Source organism: Gossypium hirsutum, chromosome A12, assembly GCF_007990345.1.
Source record: "Gossypium hirsutum isolate 1008001.06 chromosome A12, Gossypium_hirsutum_v2.1, whole genome shotgun sequence".
NCBI classification, from domain to species: Eukaryota; Viridiplantae; Streptophyta; class Magnoliopsida; order Malvales; family Malvaceae; genus Gossypium; species Gossypium hirsutum.
In genome coordinates, this window is record NC_053435.1 from 20,882,524 (window position 1) to 20,903,064 (window position 20,541).

At 34.8% G+C, this 20,541-nt stretch overlaps 1 non-coding gene across 1 annotated transcript; it reads left to right on the forward strand.

The window, feature by feature from the left end:
* Positions 1–9,683: 9,683 nt before the first annotated feature.
* On the forward strand, positions 9,684–9,790 carry LOC121211572 (small nucleolar RNA R71). Its single transcript, XR_005906794.1, has one exon. It is a non-coding gene; the product is annotated as a small nucleolar RNA R71 (small nucleolar RNA).
* The last annotated feature ends 10,751 nt before the right edge of the window (positions 9,791–20,541 follow it).

A 20,541-nucleotide genomic window follows, 5' to 3' on the forward strand; every position in this document is an offset into this window, starting at 1 on the left:
CATGATCAAACCATATCCCTAAAAAGCCTTTGAACCCTTACCTTTTTGCCAAAATCGATGGCTAGCTCCAAATCCGATTGTCCCAATGATTCACGCTTTCGATCCAACGCTTAAGAAGACTCTAATCACCGAAAGAAAACATCAGTTACAATCCCTTAAAGCCTTATGCTCAAATCGACAGCCTCCCTAATTTTTAGGGATTTCAGCTTTTCCTAACATCGTAAAATAAGAACAGATCTGAGATGATAAGTACTTACCCCTTACTCCTATTTGATTTCCACGCAATCCGGTGCAGATTTATCCTTAGAACAATGGTAAAACCTGAATCCAAGGGTTGAAGAAGTTTCGGCTATAAGCCCCTAAACTAATGGTACTTTCGGCTTTTGGGTGTTGAAGGAGATGACGATATGAGACTATGACCTTGAACTAGAATTGCCGTTAGGTATCTAGGATTAAGAAAAGATAATCGCAGATTTAATAAAAATAAAGAACATAGAAGGACCTGGCTTTGAAGAAATCGGCACAAGCAGTGATTACAGGATTTCGGTTTTTATGGATTCGGGAAAAGTATTGATGAACAGCAGATTTGATGAATGGTTTTGAAGAAAAAATAGAAAAAAAGAAGAATATGGGAGGTGGTAGTTTCGGCTAGAGAGGAAGAAGAGAGAAAAGAAAAACCCTAAGGTGTTTTAGCAAAAGAAAACGACACCACTCAACACCCTAAGTGCTGAAATACTAACCTCAAAACCCCCTGCCGATTTTTCCCTCTTCAATTCCCAATATTCAGCCAACTCCTATCCTCTCTCCTAATCCCTTAAATCTCTCCCCTTATCACTCCTTAATCCAAGCGTTTGGACTAATCCAAACTCTCCTTTAGCAGAATCCACCTGGACTCCAACACTACCCCTCCTGCACTTAAAAATAAATGCACCTATTCGTCAACACAGGGAATCAATCCCATGCCTCCCTCAAAGCTCCACATGCCACATGTTTAGGAGCCTAGTGGCGTCACCCTTTCCACTTTACTAAGGCCCTTTTTGTGATGCAATTTACCCATCACTCCACTTAAGGCCACTTAGCCAGAACTCCTCACCTTTTAAGTCCAAAAATTCAAAAATTCAACTGGGTTTTGGCCAACACATGGGCCTTCTATAAGCCCATTTACCTACTCAAAATATTAATTTCCCATCCAAATACGAAATTTTAAAAACTTTACAAAATATTGAAAATCGCAAATAAATCCGAAAATCAGGATGTTACATCATTACTGGTACATTTTCTCTTTATGATACTATTGTTATTGCATTGATTGATCCAGGGTCCACTCATTCCTATATTTGCATGAATTTAGTATCTAATAAAAAGTTGCCTGTTGAGTTTACTGAGTTTACGATTAAAGTGTCGAACCCCTTAGGCCAATATGTGCTAGTTGACAAGGTTTGCAAGAATTGCCCATTAATGATTCAAGGTCACTGTTTTCCTGCTAATTTGATGCTGTTACCATTTGATGAGTTTGACGTTATCTTGGGAATGGACTGGTTGACATTGTATGATGCCAAGGTAGATTGTAAACAAAAAACACTAGAGTTGAAATGTGAAAATGGAGAAATTTTGTGGGTTGAAATAGATGAATCAAATAAATTGCCTGTGGTGATTTCGCACATGTCTGCATAGAAATACATGAGGAAAGGGTGTGAAGCTTATTTGGCTTATGTAATGAATACTGAGTTGCCTCAACTGAAGTTTGAATCAGTACCGATAGTTTGTGAGTTTCCAGATGTATTTCCAGAGGAATTGCCTGGGTTGCCTCCGAACAGAGAGATAGAGTTTGCCATTGATTTGTTGCTGGGTACTGCACCGATCTCGATTGCTCCATATAGAATGGCTCCGACTGAATTAAAAGAATTGAAGGCTCAGTTGTAGGAGTAAATAGACAAGGGATTTGTGAGACCGAGTTTCTCTCCCTAGGGTGCTCCTGTATTGTTCGTAAAGAAGATGGATGGTTCAATGAGACTTTGCATTGATTACCGTCAGCTTAATAAGGTGACTATAAAGAACAAGTACCCATTACCGAGGATTGATGATTTATTCGATCAGTTAAAGGGGGCCACAGTGTTTTCAAAGATTGATTTGAGGTCTGGTTACTATCAGTTGAGAGTTAAGGAGTCGGATGTGCCGAAAACCGCCTTTAGGACAAGGTATGGACATTATGAGTTTCTTGTGATGCCTTTCGGCTTAACAAATGCTCCAACTATATTTATGGACTTAATGAATCAGATCTTTCGGCCATATTTGGATAAGTTTGTAGTAGTGTTTATAGATGACATTCTAATTTATTCTCGGGATGAGTCTGAACATGCCGAACACTTGAGAATCATATTGCAGATCTTGAGAGAAAAGAAACTGTTTGCTAAGTTCAGTAAAAGTGAGTTCTGGCTTCGTGAAGTCAGATTTTTGGGACATATAGTCTCAGGTGATGGTATTCGGGTGGATCCAAGCAAGATTTCTACGATCGTTGATTGGAAACCGCCCAAGAATGTATCCGAGGTTAGAAGCTTTTTAGGCTTAGCCAGGTATTATAGACGTTTTGTTGAGGGATTTTCGATGATTGCCTCTCCTATGACTAAGTTGTTGCAAAAGAATGTTAAGTTTGAATGGACTAATAAATGTCAGCAGAGTTTTGAAAAGTTGAAAGCACGATTGACTGAAGCACCAATTTTAGTACAGCCCGAGCCAGGAAAGGAGTTCGTAATTTACAGTGATGCATCATTGACAGGCCTTGGATGTGTGTTGATGCAAGAGGGTAAAGTAGTAGATTATGCTTCGAGACAGTTAAAACCGCATGAGAAGAACTATCCTACACATGATTTGGAATTGGTCGCTATTGTCTTTGCCTTGAAGATTTGGCGACATTATTTGTATGGTGAAAAATGCCGAATTTTTACTGATCACAAAATTTTGAAGTATTTGATGAATCAAAAGTATTTGAATCTGCGACAGAGGAGATGGCTTGAATTATTAAAGGATTATGATCTAGTGATTGATTATCATCCGGGAAAAGCAAATGTGGTTGCTGACGCCTTGAGCAGGAAATTTCTTTTTACTTTGAGAGCCATGAATACGGGGTTAGCATTGTCTGATGATGGGTCAATCTTAGCAGAGATGAGGGTTAAACCGTTATTTCTCCAGTTGATTTGTGATGCTCAAAAGAACGATAGTGAGTTGCGAACCAAGAGAACTCAATGCGAATCAGGTTACGACTCAGATTTCCGAGTTGGACCAGATGACTGTTTGATGTTACGAGACAGGATATGTGTACCGAAAAATGATGAATTGATTCAGAAAATATTACATGAGGCGCATAGTGGCTGTTTATCAGTTCACCCTGGTAGCACAAAAATGTATAATGATTTAAAGAAGTTGTATTGGTGGCCAGGTATAAAAAGGGACATTTTTGAATTTGTAACCAAGTGTTTGATCTGTCAACAAGTAAAAACTGAACATCAAGTGCCTTCAGGATTACTTCAACCTGTAATGGTGCCTGAGTGGAAATGGGACAAGATTACCATGGATTTTGTAACCGGTTTGCCTTTAACTCCTACAAAGAAGGATGCTGTCTAGGTAGTGGTTGATAGATTAACAAAGTCAACCCACTTTATACCAGTACGTACCGATTACTCACTTGATAAATTAGCCGAATTATATATTGCTGAAATTGTGAGGTTACACGGAGTACCTATGTTTATAATATCAGATAGAGATCCGAGATTTACCTCGAGATTTTGGAAAAAGTTACAAGAAGCTTTGGGTACAAAATTGAACTTTAGTACCGCGTTTCATCCACAAACAGATGGTCAGTCGAAAAGAGTAATCCAGGTACTCGAGGATATGCTTAGATGCTGTGTCTTAGAATTTGGAGGTAGTTGGGAGAAATATCTATCTTTGATTGAATTTGCCTACAATAACAGTTATCAGTCAAGTATACAAATGGCACCGTACGAAGCCTTGTATGGTTGTAAGTGTCGGACTCCTTTATATTGGACCGAACTTAGTGAGAAACAGATTCACGGAGTTGATCTAGTTAAAGAAACCGAAGAGAAAATAAAAGTAATTCGGGATTGCGTAAAAGCTGCTTCAGATCGACAAAAGTCATATGCAGATTTAAAAAGAAAAGAGATTGAATTTCAGGTGAGTGATAAAGTGTTCTTGAAGGTGTCACCATGGAAAAAGATTCTGAGATTTAGCCGAAAAGGCAAGTTGAGTCCGCGTTTTATTGGGCCGTACGAGATTACTGTGAGGATTGGACCAGTGGCATATCGGTTGGCCTTACCGGCAGAGTTAGAAAGAATTCATAACGTGTTTCATGTATCAATGTTACGACATTATCGTTCTGATCCTTTACATGTGATCTCTCCAACAGAAATTGAGATCCGACCGGATATGACCTATAAGGAGGAACCAATAAAGATTTTGGCTCGAGAAATTAAACAGTTAAGAAATAAAAGTATAGCCTTAGTGAAAGTATTGTGGCACAGACATGGGATAGAAGAGGCTACGTGGGAACTCGAGGAAGCTATGAGGAAACAGTATCCGAACCTCTTTACCGGTAAGATTTTCGGGGACGAAAATCTCTAAAGGGGGGAGAATTGTGACAACTCGAATTAGGGCCTAATCGGAATAGTGGTTTCGTGACCACAAATCCGAGATAGAAATAATTGTTTTATAATTATTTTGGGGTTTATGATATGATTTCATGATTTCATGAAAATTTCGTGATAAAATTCTGTGCATTTCGTGCTTAAGTTGAGAATAGGGACTAAATCGAATAAATTGTAAAACTCGTGTTTTAGAAGTTTTTAGTATGAAATTGCTTTGGGATATTAATTAGGTCTTAAATAGCAATTTGACCCATTCTTAAGTTATGGACAAAAGTTGGACATGGAGGGAATTTTTTTGAAAGTTTAGTAGTAAGGGCATTTTGGTCATTTGTATATTAAATGAAATAAAATGGGAAAAATTACACAAAATTGGTTATCATCTTCATTAGTTGCTGCTGAAAATTTATCTCCTCCATAGCTAGGGTTTCTTCAACTTTCAAGCTTCATAGTAAGTGAATTCAAGCCCCGTTTTTAATGTTCTTCACATTTTTGAAATCCTCGTAGCTCGGTTTACTTATTTCTACCATTAGTTCGAGTTAGGGTTTATGTTTAAAAATTTACCCATGAATGATAGGCATGTATTTTGTTGTTTGATGGTAGAATATGAATGTTTGAAGTTAGGGGAACGATCTTTTCTAAGCGATTTTTAACGAAAACGAGCAAAACGGCATAATCGATAAAAATACCTATTGTTCATAACTATGTGTTAGAGTGAGAATTTGATGTTGCCATAGAAGAGAAAAATGATCAATAGGTCATTAAACATAAGAATAATGGCTGAAATTAAATTTCTGAGCCTTGGGGCAAAATCGTAATTTTGTAAAAGTTAGGGGGCAAAAATGTAATTTTTGTATAATGTGAATTTTGGATTAAAATAAATAGTTTGAGTGTTAAATGAGCTAAATATGTTGTTATAGATCAAGAAAGGCGTGGAATCGACCTCGAACAAGAAAAGGAGAAAGTTTTGGACTAAATTGCAAAATTCCCATATTTTGCACCGAGGTAAGTTTGTATATAAATAATACATTAATTTCATTTACATTTTTATATTTCAGCCTATTATATATATATATATATTAGCTGATGTTGAAGTATAAATCGACTATTGAAAGAATGGAAATAAATAATAGAGAGAGAGATCCTGGTTGAACATTCGGAAAAATCAAATAAAATAGAGGGAGCGTAGCTAGGTCACATGTATGGTGCCGAGTGCACATCATGTGTACAAGAAGGCTATAAGATACTATATAGTAGCTAGGTCACATGTGTGTTACGGGATGTATCCCATGTAGACAAGAGAGCTACGTGAGAGATAAATGTAGCTAGGTCACATGTGTGATACGAGATGTATCCCATGTAGACAAGAGAGCTACGTAAGAGATAAATGTAGCTAGGTCACATGAGTGATTCCAAGTGAAGGAGACTATGTAGACAAGAGAGCTACGAGATAAATCGGCTAGGTCGCATGAGTGGTACTAAGTGTTCACCATGTGTACAAGAGAGCCGAATTAAATGAGATATGATGGTGGGGCTGTGTGCTGAAACTATCAAGTATCGAGGATTATTCCGAATTATTCAACGGGATGGTTTTGTGGTGACATTGTAGTCATAGACCTACACTTGTGATGTATGAAATGTGATGAAAATGATTTGTAGTATATATATATGTAAGTTAAAATGAGGTTAGTATAAAGAATGTGTGAAAGAATGAAATTAGCATTAAAACTGTTTTGGACAGTAGCAGTAACGTGATTTTGAAAATTCACCAAAAATATAAGGAATTTAATTAGAGGTTGAATGAGATGTGAAATTAAATCTTAATGAGTCTATTTTCATATAAAAGAAACATATCAAGCAAAGGAATTCTATATTTTGAGATATTTACAATTGTGTGAGACTTGCACAGGATGACTATGAAATCCCCTGTTTCAAATTTTAAAAATCATTAAAAATTGTACAAAACAAATTAAGAAATATAGTTTATATGAATAAATTCCTTATTGAATCTAGTTTTAAATGAAATAGGTTTCATGGTTATTTGAATTGTGTACTGAGAGAAATTCAATTCGTAATGATCAGAGGTCAGATCAGTTGAGCTATGTAACAGGGGAAACTTTAACTAATAAACTGTACTAATTGGCTAAACCAAAAATTCTAGAAAAAAATTAGTAAGAATTTTTATGAGTCTAGATTCAGGGAATTTTTATGGATTTGAAATTTGAGTTTCGTAACTCGAGTTATGATTTATTTAGTGATCATGACGCAGGAGGGACAACTTGATCAAATTGGAGTAAACAATAAAATTAAAAATATGATATAATTGAGTTATGTTGTAAACATATTAGATTTCTTATTTGTTATTTATATACTTACTTACTAAGCTATAAGCTTACTTTCTTTTCTCTCCTTTGTCTTATAGTGTCGTCCAGCTAGCACAGGAGTCAGAGATCGTAGAAGATCCGCCCGCACTATCAATACTCTTGGTATCTGAACTCAACATTTTGAAATATGGCATGTATAGCAGACTTAGTTATTTTGTTACATGTCATAATTGTCTAGGTTCAAATTACTACTTATAGTATCAAACTTATCATTTTGTACGAAGCCTTTGAAGTTGGTTTGTATTGTTAATGGCACATGTTATAATGATCAAATTGCACGCCATATTTTTGTTGGGTTTTGTTTAATAGTATATACTATAATTTGTTAATACCTCGTACCCTGTTCTGGCGACGGATACGGGTAAGGGGTGTTACAACCAGATATTCAATAAGCCTCAAACGTGGGGTAGAATACCGATGCCATGTCCTAGACATGGTCTTACACTGACACATCTCGTAGCCGATGCATGTCTCAGACATCTCTTACACTGGCTTACATCTCGAGGCCGATGCATGTCCCAGACATGTCTTACACTAGCTCTTGTTTCAATGCTGATGCCACGTCCCAGACATGGTCTTACAGTGGCTCTCATAATGTGGCTGATGCATGTTCTAGACATGTCTTACACTAGTACACAAATAACCTGAATGTCATGGCATGAATATTCAAATTGTTTCGTAAGGTTCAAATGGGAATTCTACTATCTCAATATTCATCATACATAATCATTTCCACAACCAAACAATTCATGCTATATCAATTTAAACACGTACAATAACAATGTAGTTGTATTATTTACATACAACTTACTCGTTTCAATGGAATATCATATTCCATTAAATCTCCAAGCATTCAATCAACACATAAATGTTATTTACATTTGTCATCAATTTCTCATATACAATATCATTAACATAAACTTTAACACAATCATGGCAAGACAGATTTTCAAGTATAATAACAATGGCATAAATATCATGCTCATTTAATCACACGGACTTACCTCAAATACAATTTCGGCTAATTATTCTCTTTTTGTCTTTAACCACGCACTTTCTCGATTTAAGCCCAAATCTTGATTTTCTTTATTTGTAAGGGATATAAGTTGCTGAAATTTTTGAGCTTTCAAAACCCCCTCTTTGCTGGTATTTTCGGTGGGGAAGAAGGAAGATGAAAAGATAACAACAATTTTTTTTCTTTTTGTTTTATTTTATTACCAAAAAAGTCACCTAATGCACATCAACTTTGACTTTTCAACCTTTTTTTTGTCTCCTTGATCAGCTGCTAACATATTTATGATCTATTTACTCAATAAAGACCCTAATTTAATGTTCTATAGCTATTTGACACATTTAGCTAGCAAAACAAAACTTTTGCCATCTACGCGATTTAGTCCTTTTTTACAATTAAGCATGAAATCACTAAAATTATTTCACCAAAATTTTAATGCACTCATATGATCATGCTATAACACATAACCTTAAAAACAATTTCTCCAACCCCAAAATAGTGGTTCCAAAGCCACTGTTCCGACTAGGCCCAAAATCAGGCTGTTACAATTGATGTGTAATTGCTTCAGAACAACCAAAAACTTCTTGAATTGTACCTCCTGTTTTTGCTTGTGTTGTTGCAATCTTTGCGGATATAGAGGTGATGAAACTTTTGGTTGAATCAGATAACTCTTTTGAGTACGTAAATCTGCATCCGAAAAAGATGTTAAAGTATCTGAATTCACTAATTTGGGATTTACCTTGTCAGTCTTTGTAGATTCTGACTCTTTTGGTGATGGAATTTCAACAGCTAGTTGATTCTTCAACAAGCTTATCTTCGACATCAATCAATCGAGGTTTTAGAATTTTACCACTTCGCAATGCCAATGCCTACCCAAATTTCTTGGATTCTTAGTATTGCTCGACAAGGTTCCTTGAGGTCTATTACGAAGCTCTATAGCTAACTGACCCATTTGGTTTTCCAAATTTTTCAATGTTGCTACTTGGCTTTGGATCAAAGCGTTATTCTTTGCCATGTATTCTTTCAATAAGTTCTCCAAACTGTTTGATGCCTCAACTTGAGCTAGTTTTAGAGCTTGTTGATAAAACCTTTGACATTGGTTGGGTCTATCCTGCAATAAGTTGTTGTTCGGTCTATTTCCTTAGTTGCTCCAAGAAAAGTTAGGATGATTACGCCATGAAGGATTGTAGAAGTTGGACTGGGGTCCTTGTTTACTCCTATTTTGATATTGGTTCACCACATAGTATACTGACTTGGAATTTGATGGACAATTCTCAAAAGAATGACCTTTCCCACAATGCACACAGGAAACTACTTCAAATGGACTTGGTCGCTGAGCTGCAAAATTATTAGCACTATTAGCGGTAAACTATTTTAACATAGAATAAATAGACAATACCTGAGCTGATAATGAAGTGAGAGCGTCAACTTCATGAACTCCGGCTACACATCTTCTTGAAGCTGTTTGATTTGATGGCCATTGATAGTTATTACTCACGATCCTCTCGATGATCTCATAAGCCTCATTATAAGACTTAGACAAAATTGCACCATTTCGTAGAAGCATCTACCATCAATCTTGCATGTCCATTGAGACCATTATAGAATGTCTCCAACTGGATACAATAAGGAATCCCATGATGAAGACACTTACGAAGTAACTCCTTGAATCACTCCCAAGCCTCGTAGAAAGACTTGTCATCCAATTCTTGGAAAGTTGTGATCTTGTTCCTTAACTTAGCATTTTTGCTAGGCAGGAAATACTTAATCAAAAATCTTTCTGCATATTCTTTCCATGTAGATATGGAACTTGGTGGAAATGAATTGAGCCACACTCATGCTCGATCTCACAATGAGTACAGAAATAACTTCAACCTTAGTGTGTCTTCAGTCACACTGGCTATCTTGAATGAATAACTCACCTCAATAAACAATCGAAGGTGGAGATGTGGATCATCCATGGGAATACCACTGAATTGGCCCACCATTTGGAGCATTTGAAACATCACTGGTTTCAATTCAAATTGGGTTGCCTGAATATCTGACCTTCTATTTCTTGGATTTAACTCACTGAAAGTAGCAGAGCATATTGTCTTATGCATCGATCCCTGTCATCGGCAATGAGGATGGGATTTCGACATGATCAGTTTCATTACATTGGTCTTGATTCTAATTTCCAAGGTCCATCTCGACTTGTCTTTAAGCTATTCATTCACATCTTCTTTGTCTAAAATTTCATTCAATTTTAGGGTCTACAGGGAGTAAATCGATAATTCAATCTATGCTCATAAACACCTCAAAAGTAAATCACAAAATTAAAAAGAATAAGTTAGTAATGTTAGAAATAAACCAACTTGGTAGTAAATAATTTCACCAAAAAAATGACTATGGAAATAGTTAACAATCCCTGGCAACGGTGCCAAAACTTGTAACGCATAGGTTTTTGCAAGTGTACACAGTCGTTATCAAGTAATAAGTAAGTATTGAGTTATCGTCTCCACAGGGATTGTATTTGTGTTAAATCACTTAATTGTAAAATTATACTCACAACTTAGAAAATAAAAACACAATATAGTTGAGAAGTGATGATTAAAATTAAATATATTAAACTAAATGCAATGATCCTTAATGCAAATTATCCTAAGTATGCAAACTATATGAATGAACTAGATTTTAGCAGAATTAAACACAATTTTCAACAATTATAACGTAAATAAACTATGACAATTACTTTAATTAAACTCAATTTATTATCAACATGCTTAATAACATTCGGAAAAACATTCCATGGCAACTTGATCTTTCATGAGTTTGGAAACCACATTAGGTCCTTTCCAAATCCTTTACTTAGTAAATACAAATTTTACTGATCTTTATTTACTAAGGGTTTCTTAGCATTTGCATAAGGTAACAGGGATGTGTTAGGTTTGAAATAATTTAATCACACAAATCTAAAAACTATGCAGATAATAGAGCTTGGTTAGAGTTGTTATGCAACCTGCAATTTAATCGGGTTAGGATCTAAATTGAGCATGCACATTTCAATTATGTGTCCACTAGCCGTTGTCTGGTTAGGATCGTTCAGCTAATTCAGGTGCATTTCAACTACGTATGAATGACTTGAATTTAATTGAAAACACGATCGATTGAGGCTCAAACATTATAAGCATGAATCAAATAAATATTATGTAATCAAAGCAATCATCCTAGCTTGAATAAAATTAAGCTAACATTGTTGTAAACAAGAACAAAGAACACATAGAAAACATTTTCAGATTAAATTAAAGAAAAGAAAGATTAAACCCAAATCAAAGTGGCTGTCACCCAAGACTCTAACCGATGAGGCTCCTTCGCTCCTTCACTTTGCTCCTTTGCTGATGGCTTTACAAGGTGGTCGACCAAGGGCTCTTTAAGAGGCCTAATTGCTAAAATCTCTATGAAGAGGTGATGCTTAGTGTGGGGAATGGAAAATGCTAAGAGAATTGAGAGAGAAGAGAGAATGATGAGGGATGAGGTATGATGAATGAGAGAATGAAGAGGCCTTATTTATAGGTGAAGAGAGGTGGATAGTTTGCTAAAAACAGCCAGGTTTAGTCTCTTCAAACTTCTTACATGAGTGGCAGGCCACAATTAGTGGAATTTGAGCTAAATTTTGCTTGATTTTTAAGCAATTTAAATGCCATAATAACTCAGGATTGAGACTCGGTCAAATGTAAATCTTTGGGAAAATTTCTAATTTCCTCAATAATGCAAGGACCTTGTGTAATTAAACCAAAAATTGGTTTAAGTGGACAGCCATGTGTAGCCAAATTTGGGTTGACTTCGTCTTCAATTTGGACGATTTTTGTAATCCAACAAAGCTATCAGACCTGTCCAAAATAAATCAGTAAGTTAAAGGACCAAAGAATAAAATTTATCTAATTTAAATAATTAATTACAATCCATATTATTAATGAAATATTTTAAAATGATTTATTAAATATAATTTTATATTTTATTTTTCAATTTAATCATGCATGGCCCATTTTATGTCTTAAAAAATGTAATATGTTCAAATCAATATAAAATAAGCCATTTTATGCATGAAAACTATATAACAAAGCATGAAATCACATTTCAATAATTTCTATGTCCTAATTTCATATTTTCACATATTTCATTAATTTATTAAACAATTACTTAGTTTTAACAATGAATTTAAGTAAAAAGGTGATAAATTACATAGGAAAAATCCTATATATTTTTCAGTTTACATGTATCCCAATGGATGGAAGCTAAGACATACCCCAAAAATGATGCTAAGGTAGTCATGTGATTCTTACATAACCATGTGTTTACATGGTTAGGGACTTTGAGAGCTATAATTAGCAATAAAGGATCTCACTTTGTAAACAAATAGCTTAAGTGGTTGCTTGACAAGTATGATGTGAAGAACAAAATTGCGATTTCCTATCATCCATAGTCAAATGGGTAAGTTGAACAGGTAAACCATGAGATCAAAGGAATCCTTGATAAGGTGGTTCAACCTAACAGAAGAGATTGGTTGTGGAGGCTCAATGATTCTCTATAGGTCTAACGAATAGCTTTCAAGAAACCGTTAGAATGACTCCTTCTCAGTTACTGTTTGGAAAGGCATGTCATTTGTTGCTCGAGTTGGAAAATAAAGCTCACTGGACCTTGAAACAATTAAACCTGGATCTAAAGCAAGCTAGTGAGAGAAGAATGTTATAGCTTGATGAGTTGGAGGAATTAAGGTTGTTTTCATACGAGAATGCCAATATGTATAAAGTGAAGACTAAGAGATGGCATAACAAACGTATACAACCCTGAGAATTCAGAGAAGGTTAAGAAGTCTTGTTGTTCAATTCAAGGCTAAAATTATTTCCTGGGAAGCTCAAATCTCGATGGAATGGACCAAACACCATTCACAAAGTCTATCTATATAGAGTGGTGAAATTAGAAGATAAAAAGGGAGGTACATTTAAAGTTAATGGTTACCGTCTCAAACACTTTTGGAATAATAATATTAAGCAAGCTGAGACTGCGCTTGAGTTAATGGGCCCTTAATTTTTAATTTTTATTTTTGTTAAATGACATGACTAGAAATTCATTTTCTTGAATTAGTGTATTAATTATGTCTAAGGAGATTAAAACTTAAGCGGGACCATTTTTGACCCCTCCAACCTTTCTTGGGAATTTAATTTGATGTAATTTTTTGAAAAAAATTTTCTAAGTAGCCCAAAAGGAACTTTTAATTTTAATTGTTATTTATATATGTTTAATAAGAGGGTCAGGTTGGCCTAAGTACTAATCAGTTTATTTTTCTAGTTAGTTTAAATTTTCACTATAGGAAAGAACTACAGTTTGGGCTAAAGGCCCAAAACAATGAAGAGGAGAAAATACCACCTAATTATCATCCATAACACCCCAAAAACCCTAAATTTGTCACCTCTTTCACTTTCCTCCATACCTTGCCACCCAAGCATCCATTGTAGCAAAATTTTAGCTAAAAATTTGCCCTATTTTATCACTATATAAACCCCTCCCTACCATCATATTTTTTACACCAATCAAACAATTAACCTCAACCCTAGCCATCATCTTCTTTCTCCTTTTCGTCCACCTCAAGTTCTAAAAGTTTCTCCCTAATTTTCCTTTATTTCTGACAAAACCCTATTATCGTTGTCGCAACCTTTTCATCAAAGATACTCTTTTTGCCACAGCAACCGTCACTACCTATCATGTTTGCTACTGTGATTATCTTGTCGCTACATTCTTTTTGCTATCACAAACCTTGGACACCATAACCACCTTGTTAATTACTTCTTTTCCCTAAACTCGCCAAAATTCTTCTTATTTTTCGGGAAAATTCACCATGTCTTGTAAAAGAACTAGATCACTAAATACTTCTGCCAAAAATCCAATTGTGATTCAAGATGTGGTAGCAAGGGAAAGATTTGATTCCATTTTCAAAAATCAACTCATGATGTCAAAAAAGATTTCAATTTGGAGAGCAATGACAAGATAATTGTGCCTTTGTCAATTAGAAAAACAATTGATGCCTTAAATTGGAATCAACTTTGTGATGAATGATCAATGCCTGAAAAGGACTTAGTGTGAGAATTCTATGACAATTTAACTATGCCAAACGCTTGTGAGGTTTTTGTTCACATAAAGAAGGTACACCTTACTTCTAAGTCCATTAATGATTTGTTTAACTTTTCTGATACTGAAGACAAATATCAATTGGGATTTTCTTCAAAAAGTACTTAATGTTGTTACAAAGCCGGGATCCCAATAGATTATAAGAAAATATAGTATTATTCTTACTAAAGAGAGTACTTAAAACAAGTAGCTAAGGTATGGTTCTACTTTGTTCGATATAGTTTCATGCCTATGTCACATAGTTCCAACATCTCGATGGAATGAATGCTTTCTTTTCTATGCAATTATGATAGAAAGGTCTATAAATGTTAGGAAAATTATTCTTAAAGAATTCATGATTGTGCTAGGAAAAAGAGAAGAAGTGCCTATTTTCCATCATTGATTACTTCACTGTGTTTGCGAACCGAAGTCAAATCAAAGGCGAACCTGAAGGGCCATTATGTTCAAGGTTGCATAACAAGACATGATCTTGAAATGTTAGTGGAGAATGTCAGTCGAATCAGATTGAGCCAAATGAACTGAACGAACCAGAATTTGATGAGTCGTTAACCAAATCTGAACTAGAAGCTAACTCAGTAAATGAAACAGAAGAGGAAAAATCTGGATAGGAACAAAACAACCCTGAACCATGGGTGGAACCAGATTTTGTTGAACCAATAGAGCCAAGTCTTAATCTTGAGTTGACCGTTCCAATGCCCACTTCTTCAAACACTATGAAGAAATCAGAATTTTCAACTGTAACACCCCTAGCCCGTATCTATCACCGGATTAGGGCTACGGAGCATTACCGAAGCATAACGTCATACAACAAACAATTTATTATCATAAACAAATGACAAGGTAAATCATAGCAACATCAATCAAAGACATACATACAGTCCCTTATACAAGCCCTAGAGGCCCTTAAAAGACATTAGGAATGATTCGGGACTAAATTGGAAACATATGAAATTTTTTGGAAATAGGCAAAAATTTTCAAACTGCAGGGCCATGTGAGTAGACATACCCATGTGTTAGGCCGCGTGGGCATTCAAAATAGGGACACATGGCCGTGTCCTAGCTCGTGTCCATACTCGTGTAACTTATTGACTTGGGCCACACAGCCAAGCCATACGCCTGTGTGCCAAGTTGTGTACCTTTCAAAATAACCCCACACGTTCGTGTGCCAAGCCGTGTGCTAGGCCATGTAGTAGCCTGACTTACAACCCTTTGAAAGCTACAGGAGACACATGACCATGTCGCATGGTCGTGTGTCACACACGGCTGAGACACACGCCCGTGTCTCTGCCCATGTGGACGAAGAATAGGCCATTTCCAAGCCATTTTTCTCACCCAAACTTACACCTCATGTACAAGCTATTTGTACCTATAATCAAGCATTTAAGACATACTTTACATATGCATATTCAACCTTACATAACATAGAAACTACCCATTCAACCAATATGCCAAAATGGCACCTCAATTTCAACAATCAAACTTACGTACACTTCTAACCAATTCATTACTAATTAAACTACCAATTGAACAATTTCAAAGCCACATTTATCAATATGTTCATATACCCAAAATTTCATGCACAACCAATACCAAATGTCCATTTTCACAACTAACATGTACCATACCAATTTGACCAAAAGAAGATCACTATCAAATTACCAAATCAATCCATTAGCAACATTCATGGACTATCCTTATTCATACCATTCACCATTTCATAAAATACCATTACCATATCATTTCCCTACTATCATTTTAACCAACACAACATCAAAATAACAACCACACCTAAATACCATATAATTACAATATCATACCAACTAGATCATCAACCATAATGTCATATATACTAGTCACACATAATAGCTAAATTTCATCAAATAAAACAACTATACATGCCATTATAACCATGACTCAAAATCATCAAAATCTATCGATTTAGCCAATGGATAGTCTGATGGATCTCCGACAACCTTCCAATTAACTAGCTTTCGATTAACTAGAAACACAAAGGGAATAACATAAAGTAAGCATATAATGCTTAGTAAGTTCGTAATTTATAAACAAAGCTCACCATTTCAATTTATAAGCATAAAAAAATTTTAGATAATCCAACATGACTTGGCATTAGCCTAAACAATAACAACCTTTCAAGTTAGATAATCACATAGCTTAGCAAATCATCTCAAAATATCATAGCTTTTATACACACTACTTATGAGCATTCATACTTTCCAAGCATATAGTTAAGCATATTTCAAACATCATTAACTCATACCTTTCCATACTTTCAGAGCATCACATATTGAGGCATTTATCAAACCTTCCATTTTTCATACCTATTGAACCACTAGAATAGTATCAGATACTCAGGAATCTCGCACACTATGTGCTAACATGTGTTCAAATCCACTACTATCTCATATCTCATATAAATGCTCTCTCTTGAGCCATAGGTGGGTTTGCTCACAAAAGCTGTCAATCAGGACGTAGCTACATAGTGCTGCTCATACAAGCTTCCAAGTAACTGCAACACATGTTGAAATCTTAGCCACTGGTAGGATACATAAGGCTAGCACCTGAAACACGGTAACCCCTAATGACATGTCATTTGTATCCTATATATTCCTAAGGTTCAAACGAGATCCAAAAGTTATCGAAATCTTGTTGAATATTTTCGTAGAGTCATAATACCAAGAATATTGTAACCTCCCAAACCCGGCATAGACATTATGACTAGATTGAGAAGACTACATTAGCCACCAAATGGCTAAGCTAACTTACGTTACTTTTTAAGACTTTTAAAAAAACTCATTTTAGAGAAAACCCTGGTTGTACTTTGAGTTAGCTTAAAAGCATTCATTCATTAGGTCGTGTATGCTAAGGATTCATTTTATTGTTGATAGTGATGTTTTAGAAAAAACCGTTTGCTTGTTGCTCTTCTAAAAAAAAACTTGAAGTTAAACAAATGTAGTGGAAAAACCATTTTTCAAGTCATTTTAGAAAATTAGTTTCCTTATCGATTTGTTTTTCAAAAACAGTTCATTTGCAATGTAGTGGAAACTAGGGAACAATATCAAATTTTACTTAAGCCCGGTTTCATGCATTACCCGATTATTATGCTTGAGTAATTCATGCATGCAAAAATTACAAAAAGAAAAGTTACCAAGCCACAGATCAGAAATAATTAAAAATTACAAGCCAAAACCAATAAAGACTTAATAATACTTAATAAGAATAGTTTGAGGTCCAAGGTGATTCTCTAAATGCTGAGCCTGGTCCTAATTTTGAGGTTTACCTGAAAAGTTAAACACTATTAGGGAGAGAGCTTATGAAAAGCTCAGTGTGAGTCGAATAATTATTTAAACGGGAAAAAACATCAAATACAGTGAAACATATTAGGATTAACAGAAGAAAACAGAACCATCATAGGAATTTCATGTCATTACATAGCCATTATCAAATTGATGTCAAATGATGTATGAGCATAGGTCAACATTCATTCGAGTAACAAACATTAATTTAGATACCATTCAATACAACAAAATATAATGCGTAGCATAAATAAATAACACTTGAAAATGTCGTGCACATGATGCAATGCAAAAAGGTTCTTACCCATACCATCCACTACATACCACGAGTTCCCTAGAACCCGTCCGCCAAACTCCAAAACATTATGAGCATAGCTCGATGTGGTAAAACCACCGAATAATCAATAATGCAGAAAATCTACCGAATATCAAATTCGCGTGATACAATTGCCAATAATATGTAATATGCGATTAAATCGCCAATCCCCTCGTTACTCCAAGTGAAGTGCACTAACTACAAATAATGCGGACTTAATATGCCATCGATACTCCACAGAACTCCTCTGTCAACCACAAATGCAATATGTCACACAATCTTATACATAATCATATATCAATACTTTTCGCATTCATTTGACATGCTCAGCATGTCCTCAATAATCACATACTTTCAGTAAATGGAAACAGTGTTCCAATCTTTCAAATTATCATTGTGTTGGTATCAATCAATATCGTCCAATTTCACATGCTTTACGGGTTTTTATTATGCATAAATAACACCCTTTTCAGTACACAATATAACAAATATCTCATGCATTTAAATCATACATAAGCTTAATATCTCAACACATTGTATCATTCAGTTAAACATTCTCATATCTCTTAACTTAAATATGCAGTTACAAACTCAATAAAACATTCTTACTATCAAACTAGACATTTTGCCAACATTTCAATCTTTTAAGGTTCGAAACATACCTGGTTCGGCCACTCACAAAATCAATAACTTGACTATTAAGCCAATCCAATCAGCAAGCTAATTTATCAAATATAATATGATATTTAACATTTTCAAACAATTTTATGAGTTTAGGACCCACGTCTTATTTTTCGCTTACCCGTAGCACACTAGCGAATCTTCCAATTTTCCTTAATAACTCCTTAAACGAACCTAAACCAAAATTCAGTATGAATTCAATCAATTTACCATTAAACCAGCCCCCAAACACCCACTTAGAGTTCAATCGAATCGTTGAAATTATAACTATTTTATGAATCTAAACTAGATAGATTCCTTACACTATATCGATGTAAATCGTACGTACAATCGTTCTTCACCTTTAAGGATGATTTGAGGCGTTTGGGTCTGTACCTAATTCAATAATATATTGGAAAATCAGTAGCTAATTAATGATTGAATTTCTTCATTTAATCAAATCATAACCTTTACCCAACAACTATGTCAAAATAACAAACTAGTTACCCTTAATTGCACTTACGTTTCACGATTTGTGGGATTCGAATGGCCAATCGATCAAGAACATTTTTCCCTAGTTGAAATGGGTTTAAAAGCTGATTAGGAGGGTTAAAAAACTCAAATTAATTCTGGAAAAATATAGGCAAGAACCAAGAAACAAAACAACCCCTTTTCTTTCCCATAGGTGCATGCACCACCACTCGCAGTGGCCAAAATTGGAGTTGAATTTTAAAATGGTTTGAGATCTCATTAAATTCTGGAAAAATACCTTTAAAATCATTTAAAATCCTAAAAATTCCAGATCTGGAAATTCAGGTTTTTAATGGACAATATTAATTAAGAAATTGAAGAAAGAAGATATCTTACCCAAGCTAGTCGAGAGAAACGACAATGGCACTATCTTGGCAATGTTCGGGATCGATCTTGGAGTTCAAGATTTCAGATTTGGGGTTGATTTTAATGAGAAAAAATGACAGTAATATGGTGAAAAATATGTTAACAAATCTTGGGCCAAAAATAAAAATGTAACACCCCCACCCCCGAAACCGTCACCGGAGTCAAGCTTGAGGTGTTACTAAACTTATCTTACCTTTTAAACAACTCTAAACCACTTATTTTAATTTTCGGAATAAACTGTTTTTCTGCATCATGGTTGCTTAAAAATTCATTTCTTGAGTTTCAAAACTCAAAATTAAGATCCGTAAATTTTTCCTGAAACTATACTCATATATCTATCTACTAATTTTTTTCTAGAATTTTTTACTTAGCCAATTAGTACAGTTTATTAGTTAAAGTTACCCCTATTTCAGAATTCGACTGTACTAGCCTCTACTTACTACAAACCACTTTTCTCTCTGTACAAAAATCATATGACTATACCGTTTGTTTCTATTAAAACTAGATTCAATAAGGATTCTAACCATATACATTAGACCACCTAATTATTTTTTTAAAATTTATGGTGAATCTCTAAAGTTGGAACAGGGGATCCAGAAATTGCTCTGGTCCTATTTCACCAAAACTCAGATACCCTATAAAATACAAAACCTTTTCCTATTTTGCTTATTCCATATGAAAATAGTATTTAATTTCATATATTATTCACCATCAACACATGTCTCTAAAATTTCTTGTGATTTTTCAAAATCCTGTTATTTCTGATACTTGAATCTGTTTTTAAGTTACTTTCACATTTTTCTTAGTTTTCATGTGATAGTTATTACTTAATCATACATACTATTAAACATGTATATCATCAGCCACTCTATTAGCTAATCACTAGCAAGTATTTACACATCATTCATTGATCATATCATATCAAAAGAAACCAAGTTCCTATACATGCCATACACAAAACGAAACGTCTAACTATACCAATGTGATTTCTTCGATAGTGTGATCGGGTCTCCGACGTTTCCTTCGATCCCCGAGTGGCTTGATAAAAACTATAAGAAAAAGAAAATAATGAGAGTAAGCACTAGGCTTAGTAAGCTTACAAGCAAATAAATTACAACATTCAACATAATGAATAATT